This window comes from Somniosus microcephalus, chromosome 8 (genome assembly GCF_052327205.1).
Source record: "Somniosus microcephalus isolate GS21.2 chromosome 8, FLI_Smic_1.0, whole genome shotgun sequence".
Classification (NCBI taxonomy): Eukaryota; Metazoa; Chordata; class Chondrichthyes; order Squaliformes; family Somniosidae; genus Somniosus; species Somniosus microcephalus.
Window position 1 is genome coordinate 244,463,215 of NC_140994.1, and position 5,109 is coordinate 244,468,323.

The following is a 5,109-nucleotide window of genomic DNA, read 5'->3' on the forward strand; positions in this document are numbered from 1 at the left end:
CGTAGGTCGTCGCGTCCTGGATTATTGTATAAACTTGGTGGCTCACCTTTGAGGCCAGGATTTCCAATTTGTTTTCGTCCAGGGTCACAGTTGAGGCTTGCAGGTAGGCCTCGAAGCAACGCAGCCAATGCGCGAATTTGGTAGCCGAACGCGCTTCTTGGGGGTCTAGGTCCAGGCATGTTGGTCTGAGGGCTCGCAGCAGCTCCTGCTGCTCAGCGTTTGGTGCAGCAGCCTGCTGCTCAGCGTTTGTTGTCGACATTTTGTTTTTGCTAATAAAATTGATGCGCTATCAATTACTCATAAAAGACGGAGAGTTAGGAGAGTAACTAAAGGCTTTTATTAGCAAAGAACAGAGCATGCCTCTCGTGGTTGACTGGGTTCCAAGAAGGCAGGGGGCTGCAGGGCAATCACCTTTATACCTGGGCCTGTGGGTGGAGCCAGCCGAGACATGTTGAGGCATGCATAGGTACAACAGTGTGCAACAACAACAACAACGGTGAACAACAATAACAGTGGTTTACCACACCTTTAAGGGGGAGAACTACTTTCTACAGCTCATGTACACTGTAGGACCGGCAGTGACCACACCTGTATATAATGCTGAGTAGTAATCTGTTGTTTCAGTTGCAGTTTGAACCACGTTGAGTAAACACCTGTTGTACCGTTCTCTGCAGTCCTTTTCTCATTATTACACGGACGTAACTGTTTTATTGCACAATTAGATGAAACTATGAACAAAAGAAGCTGCCAGACCATCATCAGCCATTTCTCATTTACTCCACATTTCTTTTGTCTTTTTCAAAAGCTGGACCTCCAGAAAGACGAATGAAGATGTTTTTGAATAGAATTTACACCCTTTTATGGGTCAATTCCCAGCTGGTATTTGGATCTAGAATGACACCTGGACTATGCTGGACTGTATTCACATCGGTAATCAAGATGACACTTCCTGGCTCAGTGGGGGAACTGGCCTGAGTCCTCATAGAATGAACAGCACAGAAGGAGGTCATTCGGCCCATTGTTCCGGTGCCGACTCTTTGAACGAACTATCCAATTAGTCCCACTCCATTGCTTTGCGTGCGCCTCATGTGAACTGGGTCATGTACCTGAACCCAATGGGATTCCACTCCCTCAATGTGCAGTTGGTGTGTGACCACAGGCAGCGCACCACGCAGGTCAATGCCCGGAATCCTGGCCGCAGTCACGCTGCGTTCATTCAGCGGCAGTCCTCTGTGCAGCTGCATTTCAACCACCACGGCAAACCAAAGGGTGGCGACTGGGCCACAAGCGTTATCCACTCATGGCATGGCTCATGACCCCGGTCCAGAACCCACGTACACGGGCACAGCAGGCCTACAACGAGAGCCATGCTGCCACAGGGAGTCTTATAGAGCAGACCATTGGCATCCTCAAGCAACACTTCCACTGCCTGGACCGCTCTGGAGGAGCACTGCAGTACTCGGCTGAGCGGCTCTCAAGATTTGTCGTGGTATGCTGCAGGCTGCACAACCTTGCCATCATGAGGGGAAGCCCTTGCCACCACCTATCAGGTGAGAAGCTGAGGAGCAGGAGCTCGAGGAGGAGCAGGTGGAGGAGGAAGAGGAGGAAGAGGAACGTAGGCTGCAACCTTGACAGCCCCTTTCTGCCCAGGCTCTACGTGAACAAATAATTCATGAGCGACACCAGTAACCTCAACCCCAATTCTCCATTCACCAACAGCCCCACACTCCTTAACTTCCATCCCTCACTGACCATCACATCCTCCTCTTTCCCACAATGCAAAAATAAAAGCCAACACAAAATACACATTCCAATCCAAATTTATAAATTAAATCATGCCATAGTGCATACAAAAATAAACTACTCACCCTTGTGCATTCCCTTAGTGCCTCTTCCGTGTGCCTTTGCCTGTGCTCGTGCTCCTACGAGATGCTTCCCCAGTGGTTACAGCATGGCTGGTGGAAGGCTGCTGACTTTCAGTGGAGAAGACTGCAGACGGCCTTGGAGGGAGACCTCAAGCAGCTCTGGGCCTAGAAGGCCCAGCTTCAGACTGCACCATCTAGCCCTGGGCTGCAGCAGCCTGGGCTGGGCTGACAGGCAATAGCAAGGGCACTGACAGAGTGGCAGGGGTGGGAGAACAAATTCTTTCATCCTGAGAGAGGACGGCAGGTTGGTGCTCCATGGAGCCACTGTCACTTCCCCGGGGCGGCGCCTCAGCAATGCTCGTACTCTGTTGGAGAACCGATCGCTGCAGTGCTGTAATACCCTGGAAGCCCCTTTGTACACTGGTATCCAGAGCCATGATAGCAGCAGTCTGAGCTTCCACTGCAGCACTCAGACGTTGGCTGGATGCTGTTTGTGCTGCAATGGAAGCTGAGACATCGGCCATCAGACGCTGCATCATGGTTGGCTCCACAGGTGTGCTGATGGAGGTGGCCACCTGTTCCATGTCGGAAAGGATGGGCTCCAAGCTCTGCGCGAAGCTCTGTACCAGGTTGGTGCTGGACTCCTCCATGCCCCTTGTCATCGAGCGCAGGCTTTCCGGCAGGCTTCCCAGTGCACCAATCATCTGGGTGTGCAAACCCATCATCGTTCTTCTATAGCCTGGCTCATCCAAGCCCTCATCTGAGTCCTCTACAGCAGAACGAAAGTGCAAACTCACCCTCCGCACCTGGGCTATCCTTTCTCCCCACCCTGGCTCCAGTGTACTTGTGTCCGGTGTCTCACCACGCACAGATCCCGCCTCTATGCTACCCTATAAATTTCACACAGTGTCAGTATCTGAGCTGGTGGCTGCGACTGTGAAATCGAGTGACAGTGTCCCTTCATCTTCACTGTCTTCTTGCTCTTTCTCCAATGCCTGGGCAGCTTCCAGTTCTAGAGTATCTGAAATGAGAAAGGGACAAGGGTTGGGTTGTGCTGAGGGGAGAGGAGACAGTAAGAAGTGCGAGCTTACACCATCACCAGCTGGTAAATCAGGAGAGATTGAGGGATTGGGGGGAAGTGGGATGAGAGAAGGACGATTAGGGAGGCGGATATCCTCATCTTCAATGGTGTCAGCCCCTCTGGCGGCCTCAGCAATGGCCTTGCTCACAATGGCCACCACTGCCTCCTCCATGGGGGTTAAAACATGCAGGCGCGCCTCGCCCACTCCCATTAATTCCTGCTGCCTCTGGTGGGGTGCCACCTTCTCCTGCAAGAAAACAGGAAAGAAAGACTCACATTTATATGAAAGAGGTAGAAAGAGGGAAGTGTGTCCGCGAGTGTTGTGCAATATGGTTGGGCGATGTGGCTGCCATGGTTGAATAGCTGCCAGTGTGTGCAATCTTTGAGATGTGGGTGAGAGACTTGCAACAGTTCCATGTGTTTGTGGATGAGGTAAAGCATATTAATGTTAAGTATGAGTCCCGATTGATAGAGATTGTTGGTAGGTGACTGATGGGGGTGTGGTGAATTGAGCAGTGGATGAGGCTTGTGGGGCGGTTGGGAGAATGCGGCATTTGAAGATGCACTCCTGACCTTGAAAACTCGTGTGCGATCATTAAACTTCTTCCTGCACTGCATCCTGGTCCTTGGGACTACACTCCTGGCATTGACCTCCGCCGCTATCTCTTCCCACCGCCTTCTCATCATGTGTCTGGTGGGCCTCCGGCCCCCCTGAGGTTACAGGACATCTCTCCTTCTTTCCACCTCTTCCACCAAGACCTCCAGTGCAGCGTCCGAAAACCTTGGTACATGCGCTCTCCCATGGTCAGCCATTGTTGATTCCTCCACAGCACAATATTCAGAATGATCTCAGCTCCACCAGCAGCCACAATGCATCTCCCCTTGAAGAGGTGCAGGCCAGCTTTAAGTAGCAGGAGGCACTCACGATATTGGGCCCCCTGCTGATGTGTGCAGCCAATGAACAGCGCGGGGAGCGCTGGCTGCATGCAGCAATCATGGAATTGAGCAGGCTGCACCAAGTTGGCGTCTTGCCTGCAGTGCAATCAACGGGCATGGGTTCATCACACGTCGCCATCCCTGCACCCGTTTTCGGGGGTTGTCCAATTTAACCCTTTGAAATAAAGCTATGGGGGCAATTTTCAGATTGGAGACCAATATATTTTAGCTTCAGCCTTTGCGGAGGGAACAGGGAAGACTCCTCACAAGCCTTGTTTTAAAATATATATATTTATTTTATGAATTTATATTTTATATTTAGCCCCAGATTCTAGCAAAGGTAGCCAGGCCCCATCACCCACTCATCAACCGCAGGATCACATTTCCGATGGAGTTTGGGTTTGTGTCGAGGCAGTGCAAGGAAGCTGAGATTTTAACCCCTGGGTTAACGATCCAGCAAACTGGCCGGACACAGTGTGGGTGGGGTGGGGGATGTTACTGAACCAGAGCAATTGAAGAGAAGCAGGAACAGGAATCGGATTGTTTTAACCAAACTGTAGACGGGTTGAAATGGAACATTAACACCTCACAGAGCAGTGAGGCCACGTTAGTACAAAGGCAGTGTCTGTGAACACTGGCGTTGGGCTGGAGCTGTGTTGAATTGTTTGACGTGCATTGACTGGGGAATCGATGGGAGCAAATGTCAGCAGAAAGCCTTGTTGAGCAGCCTGTTGACTGAAATCTCTTGGTGGATGGGATCTGGTATTCCTGGTCGTACCTGAAGCAGTCACTTGTTAATACAATCGAGGAATGGTCATTAGGATTGTTCATTGGATTGCAGCACTTGTCATACATTTCAATAATGAAAGCTCAAACGTGCAGTGAAGTTATGTAAGTTTTAGGTGTGACAAGTCATTGTACATTTTAACATTGCACACAGCATATTGTTCTGAGTGACTGTTTGCAACATGAACAACATATCTGTTGGAATCAACCCCATTCTGCGACCCGGTGGAGTCTTTTATTGGGTAAGAGGAAGGCAGTGATTTTTCTTATTAACCAGCGTGGCTGTGATTGTGTTGAGATGTGGTCTTATTTATCAAATAATGGGGGAGAGAGGCGTGTACAGACAGCACCTCTTTCTAAAGATGGATTAGAGCCAGAAGGAACTCAGATACATTAGTGTAGAGGGTGGGACTGCAGCCCAATGAAAGACAAGAAGCTGGG

General features: G+C 50.5%; 1 pseudogene; it reads right to left on the minus strand.

The window, feature by feature from the left end:
• Positions 1 to 1,860: 1,860 nt before the first annotated feature.
• Positions 1,861 to 2,587, minus strand: LOC147114240 (uncharacterized; annotated as a pseudogene).
• Between the last annotated feature and the right edge of the window lie 2,522 nt (positions 2,588 to 5,109).